This window comes from Micropterus salmoides, unplaced genomic scaffold (genome assembly GCF_014851395.1).
Source record: "Micropterus salmoides isolate LMB-PRFRI ecotype aquatic unplaced genomic scaffold, ASM1485139v1 Ms_hic_scaffold_4, whole genome shotgun sequence".
In the NCBI taxonomy this organism is placed as follows: Eukaryota; Metazoa; Chordata; class Actinopteri; order Centrarchiformes; family Centrarchidae; genus Micropterus; species Micropterus salmoides.
In genome coordinates this window covers 38,626,066-38,642,028 of record NW_024043372.1, presented here as the reverse complement: position 1 = coordinate 38,642,028, position 15,963 = coordinate 38,626,066, and the positions used below count along the sequence as shown (strand labels likewise).

General features: G+C 42.0%; 1 protein-coding gene across 1 annotated transcript in view; it reads right to left on the bottom strand.

Moving 5' to 3' along the window:
* elk4 (ETS transcription factor ELK4) overlaps nt 1-15,553 on the bottom strand; it is a 40,861-nt gene extending 25,308 nt beyond the window's left edge. Inside the window, exon 1 of the mRNA XM_038695814.1 lies at nt 15,337-15,553. The gene's annotated coding sequence lies outside the window, so the exon portion shown is untranslated. The remainder of the gene's footprint in view (nt 1-15,336) is intronic.
* Nucleotides 15,554-15,963: the final 410 nt, after the last annotated feature.

Sequence of the window (15,963 nt, the reverse complement as noted above, 5' to 3'; positions counted from 1 at the left end):
CCGTAGAATAATCAATGGATTCTTTATGGAGGACCCGATGGCAGACGTGTGTGTTATATCTCTCACCTGTTCTCATTACGTACAGTATCTCACAAAAGTGAGTACACCCCTCACATTTTTGTAAATATTTGATTATATCTTTTCATGTGACAACACTGAAGAAATGACACCCAAACTCACGGCTTAACCAGCAGAACAACAAACGCACATGTGCACATTTTCAGCTGAGGACTGGCTTACTTTGGCTAGCCTTCAACTTAACAAATCAACAAATCATGATTTCAGTTAAATGCTTAAGTTGCTGTTAATGAAACAGAATCAGAATCAGCTTTATTGCCAGGTATGTGTACACAGACGAGGAATTTTACTCTGGATTGTACATTGCTCACGATGTACTTACTCATACAAAAATACAAAATCACAATAATAAAAATAAAATAAAATCAGACACAGGCTTCAGTGTAGTCACAAACACTAATATACACACTATGAACAAAAACAATATAGACATATTGACAAATAGTGCAGTGAGCAGCGTGCAAAGGATGCAGGAGTATGTACATGTCGGAGGTGGATGTGATATATAGGTACACATACATGCATACATGTACACAGTGCAATGAAGCATAGTGCAAAGCATGCTGGAATAAATAAGTATTATTAAGTAGTATAAGTATTTTGTGCAGGAGTAATGACTTGAGGTAGGTGGATTGGTATACAGTATATACAGTATGACAATATTAACAGCACTGAAATAGAGAATGGTGAATAAATAATAAGTGGAAACCAGTAAACAGGTGCTGATTAGAGACAGAGTTACTGGGTTATTGCACAAGAATTGTTCCTGACACTGTGACTCAGAAATCAGCTGTTCATCAGAGTGATGGCTTGTGGGAAGAAACTGTTCCTGAGTCTGTTGGTTTTGGCGTACAGTGCTCTGTAGCACCTACCAGAGGGGAGAAGCTGGAACAGGTTGTGTCCGGGGTGATATGGATCTGCAGCGATGTTTCCTGCCCGTTTCCTGATTCTGGAAATGTGTAAGTCCTGAATTGAGGGCAGGTTGGAACCGATGATCTTTTCTGCAGTCCTGACTGTCCGTTATAGTCTGCTCCTGTCCTTTTTGATTGCAGATCCAAACCAGACAGTGATGGAGGTGCAGAGGACAGACTGGATGATGGCTGTGTAGAACTGGATCAGCAGCTCCTTAGGCAGGTTGAGCTTCCTGAGCTGGCGCAGGAAGTGCATCCTCTGCTGGGCCTTCTTGATGATGGTGTCAGTGCTGGGCTCCCACTTCAGGTCCTGGGAAATGGTAGATCCCAGAAACCTGAAGGATTCCACAGCAGACACAGGGCTGTTGAGTATGGTGATGGGGGGCAGAGTTTTGAGCATGTTAAGCTCCAGGTTGTTCTGACCGCACCAGAGAGCCAGCTGATCAACCTCCCGTCTGTAGGCCGACTCACCGTCCCGGTTGAGGTCGATGACCGTTGTGTCGTCAGCAAACTTCAGGAGTTTGACAGATGGGTCCCCTGAGGTGCAGTCATTGGTGTAGAGGGAGAAGAGCAGTGGGGAGAGCACACACCCCTGGGGGGCGCCAGTGCTGATAGTCCGGGTGCTGAATGTGATGTTCCCCAGCCTCACCTGCTGCCTCCTGTCAGTCAGGAAGTCTGTGATCCACTGACAGGTGGAGGCTGGCACAGTGAGCTGGGTGAGTTTGGTGCTGAGGATGTCCGGGATGAAGGTGTTGAATGCCGAGCTGAAGTCCACGAACAGGATCCTAGCTTATGTCCCTGGAGAATCGAGGTGTTGCAGGATGTGATGCAGACCCATCATCCACTGACCTGTTAGCCCGGTAGGCAAACTGCAGGGGGTCCAGCAGGGGCCTGTAATGTCCTTCAGGTGGGCCAACACCAGTCTTTCAAAGGACTTCATGACCACAGGGGTGACAGGCCTGTAGTCATTTACCAGGACCGGGATGATTGTAGAGCGTTTGAAGCAGGAGGGAACTTCACACAGCTCCAGTGATCTGTTGAAGATCTGAGTGAAGATGGGGGTCAAGGCAAGATGGAGACACACCGTCTGGGCCAGGAGCCTTCCTGATCTTCTGCCTTTGGAAGAGATGGCTCAAATTCTCTTCACAGATCATGAGTGCAGGTGAGGGGTCAGAGAGGGGGGGTGGCAGTGTGTCAGAGGGGGAAGGTCACTGTTTGAAGATGGTGTTAGAGCGGGTGGGAGGTCGAGGTGACTGTGGGCTTTTCATTGTTATATGGATTAAATGAAGCCTCGATGCAAAGAATTTTCATCTATGCATTTTAGGAATCGATTTGATCGATGAATCGTTTCAGCCCTAAATAATAATAATTAAAGCTGCAAGCAGGATTGAGTGAGCCCTCGCCCCCATGCGTGCCTCAGGTGCAGCGACAGCTGGCACTCTTGCATCACACTCCAGCTGACACTGCCAGTAAATGGCGCTATCACTATGACTGGATATTGACATGCAAGTCTCTAAGAGGTTTACTTGTGAATTTTAGGACATATCTGACCATGTCTAGTCCATTTACATGCTACTTCCTCTGTCATGACGTAACATCAATTCAACGGCACGCCATGGACACACCGTTTGATCAATCAAAAAAAGCTTCGCAATTTAACATCACAAGTTTATTAAGATTGCGCTGCCCACATTTGAAGTCGTTTGGGTTAAAACTCTAGAAGGAGTTCGTTAAAGTATGGAGGGTGTAAAAAAGTGACAAATTTCATATTCAATTCAAAATGGCCGACTTCCTGTTGGGTTTAGGGTATGGCTCCAAGAGGGTTATTTTTAAGTCTAGAGATGATACATCATACAAACATACATTTCGTACAGCTACGTAAAACGTACGGCAGAGGCTGCTTCTTTGAAATTTTGTAGGGGGTGCTATGGAGCCATTTTACCAAAGAACACCCCTTCTGACAAGTTTTTTGAGGTGGCCTCCCTAGCCATGTGAAAGCTAAAAAGTCTCGCTGAGACCATTTTTGTCCGTAAGGTGCTATGTGGTGGAAACAAAACTGCGTGCCAAAACTATTAGTAACTAAATCTATAATGACAGAATTCGCAGTGCCACTGACTCAAGGAAATTATTTTCCACTTTTAAAGCGCTTCTAAATCCTCCTCCACCTCCACCACCCACAATCTTGTCTGCAGGTCAGGTCAATGCCACTTCACTCTCCTCGTTTACTCCTCTCACGGAGAGTGAAGTATCAAAACTCCTGACCTATAGCCGTCCCACTATACGTCCACTGGACCAGATTCCTACGAATCTCCTCAAAGCCATATCTCCTACCGTGGTCCTGTCTAGGGCTGGACCTGGGAAAACAATGAAGCCCTCAGCTGTGTGGGAGCACTTTAAACTGAGTGATGACAGCAGTAGTGTGGAAGTTATGGCGTTTATTAATTTTACAATAGCTTAATTTCATTACAGATCAAACCAGTCAAATTTCCTACATTTTAAAATTAATCAGTAAACTGTAGGCTGGAAACAAACAAACAACACAATGAATGCATTTAAATAAGCCTAATTATATTAGGCCGATTGTAGAAGAAGAGAATTTAGTTACTATAATAAAAGTTAAAAGTGAATTTTTCATAATAACGTGTTAGATTTAGTTCCGCTACCGAAAATACGCTCATTCCGTGCGCTCTCCAACTGGACCCCCCGCCTGGCGAAACTACTCCCGGATTCTGCTCTGGACCTGCTTGGATCAGACTCTCTCACTCTGGACTCTCAGCTATGGTTCCCCCTGGTCTGTACAGCACCCACCAACCCGGTTCGGCACGCATCTATTTTCACTCTGCTCAATATCCAATCCTTTTAACCTGCAATCTATATTTCTCCCTTAGTCCTGTACTTGGGTCTGCTAGCTGCCATAACAAAGTTCAACACAAAGATTTGTTAATGATCACTTAGTTAGCCTAGCTGTGAGAATAAATAAACGGAGCGCTCTCTGCCACTTTGCTCTGTACAACATAAGGAAAATCAGGCCCTACCTCACTCAGTACGCCACCCAGCTACTGGTACAGGCCATGGTTATCTCTCGTGTCAACTACTGCAATGCCCTCCTAGCAGGTCTTCCAGCTTGTGCGGTGAAACCCTTACAAATGGTTCAGAACGCAGCAGCGGTTTTTGATCAGCCCAAAAGGACACAAATGTCACTCCATTACTCAGTGACCTCCACTGGCTCCCCGTGGCATCCAGAATCAGGTTCAAGTCACTAATGCTGCATACAGAGTGACTACTGGGTCTGCACCATCTACCTAAACTCCATAATACAAATTTATGTTCCTTCTCGGCCGCTATGCTCCTCCAACGAACGCCGTCTGGCTCTGCCATCCCTTCAAACAAAGCAATCCCAGTCCCAGCTATTCTCATCTGTGACACCACGATGGTGGAACGAGCTACCACACGCCATCAGAGCAGGGGCGTCCCTCTCTAACTTCAAGAAGCTCTTGAAAACTCATCTCTTCTGAGAACACTTCCTCTTATAACACCTCTAACTCCTAACCTCTAACATGCACTTCCTGTACTCTTCTACTTCTATCCCCTACAATGATCTTGTATTGATTGCACTTTTTTGTTTTGATTGCACTTTTTGTTAACTCTTACTTCCTTCCCTAGGTATTTACCCCATTGATGTGATATGTGCTATGAGCTCTTTCTATTATTTATTGCTGCTCTTACTAGTATGTATTGTCAGTTGTAGAGCTCGTGCTGTATTTGATGCTCTGTTGATGCTTGTATGTTGTTCCTCAAATGTAAGTCGCTTTGGATAAAAGCGTCTGTCAAATGAGTAAATGTAAATGTATGTACTTCCTTTTTATGACGATACATCAAAATTCAACGGCACTCCATGGACATGCCATTTGACATGATGCTACCCACATTTGAAGTCGATTGGTTAAAGCTCTAGGAGGAGTTTGTTAATGTACGGAGCCTGTAAACAGAGAAAAGTCTTGTAAATAATTACATATTTTTAAGTCTAGAGATAATACATCAGTCTCTCACATTTCCTACAGATAGGTAAAACACAGCAGGGGTTGCTTTCTTGAAAATTTGTAGGGGGTGCTATTGAGCCAATTTTCCACAACCATGCCCCCAAACCATATCAGCCAATACAAAACAATCCTTTTGACAAGCGTGCCAAGTCTCGTGAGGGTTTGACTATCCTGACTCGCACACCGATCCGATCCGCCACTGCCCTCTATGCCCCAACTTGTCCATATCTCTGGCCTTCTGAACTTTAGACACTTGCCCATTCTGAGTCGATCAACCAACGTTTGCTTGTTAGTAACACTTCAGAGACGTTATTTTTTCTTGCCAGAGCCTGTACACCACAAACACTCCACAGTGTGGCTGTGAATGGCCTCAAGCTGATGTTACACAGGCAACTTTCTGAGCAATGTTGCTGGGCTATCTTGCTGGTGGCAAGTCCGACTATGGTTTGAACGGATAGTGGCGGGGCGGGCGAGTAGTGGGGGAAGGGGATTACGGTAGTAATATTAACTTATTACCATTGATGGCAACATTGCCAAAAAGTTGCTCAGTGTATCATCAACTTTAAGCTTGACAAAAACTGACACTACAGAAACATTAGTGTCACACAGGGAATGAAAGTAGCACCCGCTAAATTGGTGGTGGTGGTGGTCGAAATCGTCGGGCCATCCGCCACTTTGACGGACAGGAAAAATGCACAACAGAAAGACACGTGTAGTAAGGTAAGTGTATAGTGGCAATCGGCACCTGCATCACACACACAGCCACCAGTCAGCTCAGGAAATATCTGTGAAACGAGCATTTTGTTTGTCTTCTTACTGGGATATAGATGTTAGGAATGTGGTTTTTTTTCACATTGCAAAACCCTGACAATAGAAAAGGAGGTTTTTGATAAGAGATTGACTCCTAGGAGATTTGAACTGAGATTCGGACTCATTAATTTGTGGTTGAACTGTGGGGTTTTGTATTGAGCGCTTACTGTGTAACACACTGTAGTGAACTTTGTTTTTCTTGTCGTCTGTAGGTAGGCCTATCTGATATATCATATTATTTAATGCCATGACTTGACTCTCAAATTATCTTTCTCATATTATTAGAATTTAATTTCTTCTCCACCATTGCTCATAATAATTCATGAAATTCATGCATCACCTATTTTCATCACAACACAGGCCTGACCCACAAGAAAGAACAGCATATGTTTAATCTAGCTACTAATGTTATTATTATTGCTTGTCTGTTCAATAATGCAGAAGGTAAAGAGCTTAAAATTTAATTGCATATTAAATTGCAATCGCAATACTGGTAAAAAAAAAAAAAATTGCAATTAGATTATTTTCCAAAATCGTTCAGCCCTAGTGGGTATTAAGCACGGACCAGATAAAGCGACAGTTAATATGCTAGTGCAGTGTAGATATCATTCAATGCCACGTTAGTTTCGATCATTGCGATAGGCTTCGTCATTAACAAGCCTTCTCCACGGCTGATGTTGAGGATCTTGAGGAGGAGGGCTGGTGCAGTTTATGGGTGTGGAAAGGAATAGATTTTTACATGCATCGCGATGCAGACTTGGATGATTATGAATCAATTGACAAATGTCAATAATCGATTATCTAGAGATTAATTGAACATAATGTTGACGGAATGAAAAAGGTGGAACTCTGAAGTGCGGAAGTGCAGCTCTGGACCGTCTCCCTGTTTGGCACAGTACGCAGTTGTTGTTTGAATGACTTTACACGGCTTTACACGATCAATAATATCAATGCGCAACTATCGTTAATAATCATCACCCGCACACTGTCCTCTTCTGACTGCGGTTTGGAAACTGAGCATGACGTTGTTTGGCTGCTAGTTCAAGTTTGTTTGTTGTCATTCATTCACATATTGAGTACACAAATTAATGAAATGCCGTTTCTCAAGGCCCATGGTTCTCAATACAAGATTACAAAAATCAACTTACAGGACAAGACACAAACATGTAACTACACTAGACGAGACAAGAAAGAGGAACAGATATATAAGGTGGAGTGAACGTGGTTTGGCTGGAGCACTGTAAAGTGTGTAGTTCAACCCCCATCTGACTATACTAGGGCTGCACATAACTATTATATTTTATCGATTACTCTAATGATTATTTTTTTGATTAGTCTAAAGATGTTATTAATTTTGTGTTTTCTAAAGACAAAAAATGTTGCCTATTACTCAATTAACATACCAATTTATCCAAAATAAATATCAAAAACATGTCATCAATAAATCAATATTTTATTCAATCATCCTGATGAAGCTCATTAGAATGTCAATAGTAGCATATCAAAATAAATCCAATTTCCACATCACTGATGTGTTGTGATAATAACAATAACAGACATTTATTAGGCTACTTTACTTAAAACTTTAAATGTTTCTGACATGGATTTATTTCAGTATTGAGTAATGCAGTATGATGATCAAATGTCTGCATCATGTTCTGCATCAGTGTGGGTTTTCTCGCTCATACGTGGACGTTAAATAAACAGAAAATATGAAACGGCCGAACGTTAGATGACACACGGTGTAACGTTACGTTACCATGACAGCAGCGTGGCAGAAATTACTTTTAACATGAAGGCGATGAAGAAATACATTTTACCGGGCTACGTGTCTTTGTGCTGATAATGTGCTGTGCATGTGTGGAGACCGAAAGTAAACAGGATTTGCGGGGCTGCTGTTGCCGTCTAGACACTGGGATACTTTCGCTTCACGTGTCCATGCTGCTTCACCTATTCGTGGACAGCAGTTGCTGCAGTGAAGCTCACGGAGCAGCATGTTGAGTGTTTGTCTGAAATACTCCCAAACTTTAGACGGTCGAAGGAGCGGTCTTGTAGGTGCAGCTTCCCCGGGGGAATCCCTGCTAACATGGGATGTAGTGACACTTCGACGCACGTAATAACAGTCGACGTATTTACGTAATCGATTACGTCGGATAAATCGCTGCAGCCCTACTCTCTACCAATAACAGCAGGCTGGGCCGATCCCGATTATTAGTAACCAATTAGACTGATGACCGATATGTGGAACTGATATACATTTGCTGTCAATTTTTGTCTTGGAGTCAAAATTTTAAATAATACAAACTCCAACACAAAACTTTGTTGAAAATAACAAGATTAAAGTTAATTGTCATGTTTAATCTTCATAAATAGTAAATTAAATGAATTAGAGATTGAGATAGAGACTTGTTAACTATGAGTGATAAATTATCATAAACTTTGTCATTACCAGCTGCCATTTATGTTGTATTTATTTTATATGGTCAGTATTTTATTGAAACATTTATTGTATTTATTGATGTATTCTTTATCTATAGTCTTGTTGGTTTTTCTTAATTAAATAACTGCTGTTTAAAAATATGTTATTTTAAAAAAGAATAAATTCAGAACAGTAATCAAATTTAATATTTTATTATAACTGTTTCCAGAGCAACAACAAAAAAAGTTTACTGCTGCAAAGTCACTATATAAAATCAGTATCTCGCTGGAAACAAATGGAACATGTTAAACTATATTCCTGACATCAAAATACTGAGTGAAGTTGAGAAACAAGACAGTTTGCCCAGACAGTTCCTATAATTCCCTCATGTTGCTGCTGCTGATAGAGAGGAGCTGGTTTCTCTCAACAAGCAGCTGAGTTCACAATGAGTTGCTAAATTTTAAAAGGTACATAGCATCTCAGCTAAACAGGCTACAGACAGAGATTTGGCTTGTTTATAACTAGCTATTAGCTGAGCTAGCACACATGCTTGTGTAAAACCAAAACACAGCTGCTGTGGATGAGACAGAGCAGATAAAAAGATCGCTTGGTGCACGTTCCTGCTTGTTACTGGTACTAATTTTGCTGTTTTTGCTGCACTTGCTTACAGTAACGGCTGTAGTTATGGTCATCTTGTGTATGATCTCCGCTCACTTGCTCCTCTCATTGTGTATATGCAGGGTTTTTCCTGCATAGAGAAATTGCTGGCAGGCGCCCCCCAAAGAGTTTTTAGAAAATCACCAGCGCCAAAATAATCAGAATTGCGGGGAAAAAAGCGTTTCAAATAATTCTCTGAATGTGTGTTAATAGCCATTTATCAAACAACTGTTGAGAAAGCAGAGCATAAACCTACAGTACAACGTGCTGGATTTTACAAATGCAGCAGGCACAGTCAAACCAATGCGGTAGCTGGTTTATAAATCCTACGCTCTGCTATGAAGCTTGCGCTAACGGTAGAGATGACTTCCTGTTATTTCTCACACACAAGCCGTTTGTGCACCGGTATTCACTAGTACTGTCAGTTTTACATTTTACTCTTTGGCGTACTGGCATCGGTACTATTCTCTGCCAGGGCTCGACAATAATGGTGGCCTGATGGCCCGGGGCCAGTAAAAAGTAACCTCGGGGACAGTTGAACTAGCAACTCATTGGGCCAGTGCACAAACTTTTTTTTTGTTTTAAAGTTAGAAACTCAACATCCTGCAGTTGTTTTGCAGCTCATGGCACGCACCATTATCTAATCCAGAGTTGTTACGTGACGAGTGATTGTCAAATGTTATTTCTCTAATCTCACTCAAACGGCAACCTCTGGGTCTGAAAGTGAAGCCATGCAGATGGAACTTAAACCTGCAGGGGGCGAGTCCGCTGGTTGCAAAAAGAAGTCAGGCTCCATTAGAAATAAAAGTAAAATGTTGATTTCTCAGCTGATTTATTACCTCAGTAAACACTTTCATAATGCGTTTGTGGTCTCTGTCGCTAGTTTCAACTCTTCTTCAACATAAAATGATGTTCACTGAGTAAATTATGGTCCTATTTAGGGAGAATTAGACTATAATGCAGCATATGCTTTTGGGCGGGACTACCTTGTGATTGACAGGTTGCTACCATGATGACATTGTCAATCAGGATAGCGACTAGGGCTGCAACTGACAACTATTTTGATAGTCGATTAATCTATCTATTATTAAAACAAATAATTGACTATTCGGATTATGAATTGCAAAATTACACATTGCGCTTATTTAGCTACAAGCTTTTAAATTAAACTTGAGGTTGTTTTAGGCATGTGCTAATTAACAGTCACGACAATAAAATAAATACTGCTTTCAAAAATGGATCTTTTAATGAACGTTCCTGCTGCAGCAAAAGAATGTTCCACTGAAATCAAGTCCTGATCTGAGCAGCTGAGTACACAAGTTCTGCAACACCCCGGGACAACCTCATGCATCACATTTAACGAATTTACAGGGAGGTCAATAATTATTATAATAATCATTAATTAACGATTTTATACTAGACAGTGTTTCACAACATTTATATATTTTCCCCTAACTCAACAACTCACAAATCTCAGATTTTTTTTTTTTAAGGGAGTTTGGTGCGGATTAGCCGCCGCCTCACGCACAGCCAGGAGAACTGTTTTCTCTTCTTTAGAAAGTATGACATTGTCCGGTGTTGTCTAATCTTGCGCACTCTGCAGCAACACGTTCTCCAGCTGGGAACGTCGCCATGAGTGATGCATCGTTTATGATTGTAAAGTCAGGGCACATCTGGAATGTGAACGCGGCCGTTGTGTATCAGAATTACATGCTACTCTCAGCGTCATTAAAAAACAATCAAATTGACTAAAACGAAACTGTATAGAAAACGTTACAGCTCATAGCGTGACGTAACACGGCTTTAATGGGAAGCTAGCTCGCTAACTAGCTTACCGAGACAAGTCTTCATCATCCACATAGCAACAACATGATGCGCCACCTCTTCAGATGCTCCGGTGTTTCCAGGAAAGCTCAGCTTTGCAGACGCTGCAGTTAACAACCTTTTTGGCTGACTGAAGAGTGAAATGCTGCCACACTTTGGAGGTTTTATGTGGTGAAGGTGTTACTGCAGCGCTGATGTTGTGGTGTTTTAGTAACTTCACTGTTAAAATCACTAAGCTGACGATGTCGTTACGGCCCGATGACGTCATGAACGAATCGATTGTTAAATTCGTTGGCAACAATTTTTGTCGAGTGCGTCAATTTGTTGTTGCACCCCTAGAGGCGACTTGTATCTGTGGCTCTGTGTAGACTTTTTTTTTATGAAATGGCTGTCAGCAGGAGAGAGAGCACGTCATGTTTGACTTATGTTTTGTTTTAAAAGTAAATTGTTTTGTATCCTTTTTATTTTTTATAATTTTAATTGTGATATTTTAGTTTAGTTTGTTTTATATCCGGGATGTATTTCATAACCTATTAAACATGTTAAAAGTATAACATAACTTACAAGTCTTTGGTTTTGTTGCAACACTGATAAATAACTTTTGGAAGGAGGGCCAGTAAAAATGTCTTTGCAAAAAAGTTTAACGTTGAGCCCTGTCTGCCCTCTCGAGATGAGGTTTTCTGTGCAAAACGTGACACTAACCTGTTCCCGTTCTCTCCTGCCTGTTAATCTCTGCATGGAGATCGGGATCAGGTAACTTTCATGCAGCCGTGTGCGTTCGTTGCTCGTCAAAGTCACCTTTCGTGAACAGACCAACAGCCTGGGGTAGGCGGGACATTAAAAAAGGGTAGGCACCACAGCAAAGTTTAGAAATGTCGAAGTCGTTGTTCTGTGTCCAGCAAGTTTGTGTAAGTGTTCCCAAACAGAAGACTTTAACAATAAGCTCTGGCTTCTCTGCACTGGCCGTGATGCTTAAGTCACTAGTTAGCGAGAGGCGGGGCTAAAGCGGCTGCTTGTGTAGTGCCGCAAGATGGAGATTTGGTCCACCACTTAATATATCCGTGTGGAAACTCGGAATTTATGTATGCTCCACACACAAAACAAGCCTAATATATGAAAGTCCTGTACCGAAACAGTCCAGTATGAATACACGTACGGGGTGTAACGGTACGTGGCAGATAATCCAAATAAAATGTAACCTGCAAATATATTTTACTAACATTATACTTTCTATTTAATGTTATAATATTTATTAATACACTAATTTATACCTTTACTAGGTTGTTGATATATTTTGTTTATCAAATGGTTCTGAACTAACAAGAAAATACATAGATTTTGGTTATAAGGTAAATCATTGCCTTTCCTGTATGTGTACTGATCATGCTTACTGTCCCGCAAAGTCAACCCCCAAAGGCCCATTCTGAGCCAGGAAAGACCCTGGTATGCGGAGCTCTGCTGAAAGAGGAAGGGAGGGGCTGCAGCGTGGTGACTCGCTCGCTACTTCCGCGCAATAGTCAGTGTTGATAGGCAATTACTTGTGTATTATGTGACTTGTAACTAATCAGCTAGTACTGTGGGCGGGACACTGCTCCAGCCCACGGAGTGGTGTGTACAGACTGAGAGAAGCGGCTGCATCAGAGCCAAAGGAGCGCATTTTTTATTAATTAATTATATCTGCTATCTATCTTTAAAATGACCGATGCAGAGTATTGGAAAAATGCTGAATATCAGCGCCGATAATCGGCCAGGCCGATTATTGGTCGACCCCTTGTCAGTAATAATGCTGTAATAATACAATAATACTATGCAATGTTAGCTACATTTATATGAAGTAACATTAATTATCTGCATTTCATTACTAGCAACATGTTTGGATTGTTACAAACACTTTGCTTTAAAAGTACCAAGTAGTCACACAGTGAGAAAAGTACATCTTTATCCTGTTCATTTTACAATCGCATTGTAGTACTCATAATTGTAATGAGGTGCCTAGAAATTCCCACCCTTGAGGTGATACATCGAGATATTGAATCAAATCAGATGACGTATCCCTCTTATCCTTGTATAACTCTTGTTTCTGTATAACGGGCTGCTCAAGCTGCCCACAGAGCCATTGCTCGTGGCGCTCCTGATGGCAAGTCCAACTCTGAATCTTTGTTTCATTGTCACCAAAGGGCCAAACCAGGGCCCGAGAGCACTAAACGGACTGGTCACAGATAGATGACATCTATGCAGAATCCCACATTATGATAGCAAGAGACTTGTGTTAGCTCTCCACTCTTCTCTCTCTCTCACATTATAGTGATACGATGATTTCAAAAAATAGAACAGAAAAACATTTTGTAGCACTGTCTTCAAAACTGGTGGCAATCTGGAGCCCTGTGTGACAGTAAAGAACTTGACATTATCTTCAGCTAAGGTCCAATCCCCATCGGACATTTTCTGTGAAGTAGTGGCTTTGCTGCAGTCTGTGCATGTTCTTCAGCACAGCATTCTAGGTGGAGGTTAAGGTTCATAAACACCAGCGGTGCGCCCACACTGGCGTTTTCACTTTGGCTGATTAGACTCCTCTCAGGAGTGTGTGGGCGTGTACAGAATTGGTTTGTTTCCCTGTGGGACGCCATTTGATTGTTTTAGGGTATGTGGCAGCTTCAATTTGAAAGAGTCCCGATCAGACAGAACAATGAAAACAGATTTACATGAGCTGATGTAACACTTCAGAAGAGGTAATGGATTTGACTGATCACTGCAGGCGTCAGACTGTTTGTTAAGTATCCTTAAACACAGAGCAAACTTATCTTTCCCCACAAGGAAACAGAATCAACTTTGCAGATTGTATCTTTGTAAATCTTTCACACCCCGATCCAGTCTGCACCAGGAACAGGCCTAAGACCAGCAGGGTTAAATGTTGCATCCTTGAGTCTCGAGTCAACCTAAACATGTGAATAAATTACAATTCTGCCTGCCCGTCACCTCATTAGGGTTACATAATTACATGTTCCTGAATTTATCTCCTTTCTCTTTTCACCAGAGGAACGGCTTCCTGCAGATAAAAACAGACGGGAGATTCATGCTGTGACTGACACCGAGAGTGAACAGGGTAGGTATTAATGTATATAGTCTGGGTGGATATTATAGACACATCAAACACTACATAACTATCAAGTGTCTCGCAGAGAGTACGGCCAGCCTTTGTGTTTAGAGCAGCTTTGGTGTCTCTCTGCATCCTGACAGCCTGCAGTTGTCTGAGAGAGGCTTCCCATGAAACCTCTCTTCAATCTGTTTTACAGCGTGTATGGGAATATAATGCCGTTTCGTTTTTGCCTGACTACATTTCTGCTGTATCTGCAGTATCATCTCTATAGATCTCTAGTTTTGATGTTAGATGTAGTTTTGTGCTCCTAACACCTGTTCTAAAAAGGAGGGATAACAAACTAATGTAATGAGACTCCAACCTGGGTTGAACAATCACCATAACTGCATATTTAAAAGACATATACCCGAGATGATGAGCGGACACGTTGTGCTGGGGGTGCTACCTAGCTGTCGTGACCCCACAGGAGGCAAGTGTGGTATCTGCTCCCCACAACCGCACTGTGTTAATGGTCATACTGAAGCCTGAATATTACTCGTCATGGCCCGAGCCATCACCAATGCTCATCCATGAAAAGCTGCCTCCCACATGGCAGACGTTCTGATGAGTTGTCTTGTTGTTGTACATGTTTTAGATGGAAAAGCACAGCAACTCCACTTTTCTTGTGATGTACATATCCCTTCTGTCACCCACAGTCATGCTGCTACTCAAAGTTTATTTGATCAGGATTAGAATCCACTCTCCAAAATCCATTCACATGCAAAGCAAGCATGGAAATTGAGATGGACACACAAGTTAATGCAGCACACACAAATGTCAGGGAGGGTCTACTTCTTCTGCAAAGTTGTTATGGTGCTTAATGTCAGCACATGCTGCTGTGACATTAATGATGTGCTGGTTTTGCGTTTTTGTCCACTCCATGTTGCAGACTGAATGTTTCAGTGTCTGTGTGTGTTGGATGAGTCAGGGCAGATGTTCTCGTTCCCATAAGAAGCTTACACACACACACACACACAATCTGTCCCAAACTGTCATGTTAAAACCGGTGATAACGGGGCAAAAATAGGACAGTGTCAAAAATGCTGCCAGGGAGAAAGATTACCGATGAACGTTATGTAACGTCTGACATTAGCAGCAAACGTTATCTAGGGAGCACTGAGATTACGCCAGCCAGGTCGAATCAGTCATACAACATGGGGTATTCATAAAGGACTGCAGGGACTGGTTTCTACTATTCCACAGCTCCCACACACCGCAAAATAAAAGACCACTTGTTGATGAATAATGTTAGTTTCGTTACCGCCAACACAGGCTTCCACTGATTTCCCGACAGTTTACAGTCACAGTGTGGGACTCAGGTGCTGCTTCTGTGTTTAGCATGCGTGCAAACACTCGAGGAAACAAACACATCAAGGTAACAGTTATTAACGATAGTTTGCTAACTGTAAGTTAGCCGTTAGCTAGCCTTCACGTTAGCGTGTTTGCTAACATTAACGTTACCTCGCTCGTAGAGACCGCTGTATTTCCAAGTCGTCCAACCGCGTCGAAATATTCCCAAAACATAGCTGGAAAGCTGTCTACATTGCCATACCTCAGGAAACAAGTTTCAAACCGTGTGCCAGGGAAATACCCGAGCATGAAATACATTAAACTGCCTTTGGCTTGTACTGGCGATAAATCCTCCGAACAGGAAAATATGCTGCATTCACAGCTCCTCGTACACCTCAACATTGACAACTAAATGCGTTTGCTCTAAAGAGGTTTGCTCGCAAAAAAACAGGGCTTTGTATGGGTAGTTGGTTGTTTTTTTTATGCAACTCTTATTTTGTTGGGTTGGGATGCGAAGTATCCATGCATTGTAGTATTATGACCATATCTAAAAACAGTAAATCAAGATTCTCTCAGAATATGAAAGGTCATGCAATATACGTAATCTTCACGTTTCAGCGACTTGCATGTTCTTCTAGTTTAACACTTTCTGTAAAAGTACCACCTGTTTCTGGATGTCCGTCAAATATCCGATGCTTCTGAAAGCATTTAAACGTGTCACTAAACTCTGAGCTCACTTCCTCTCAGTTTCTCTGGTTATTATTGTGTTGTTACTTTCCCCTCATTTACGCGTCCTCC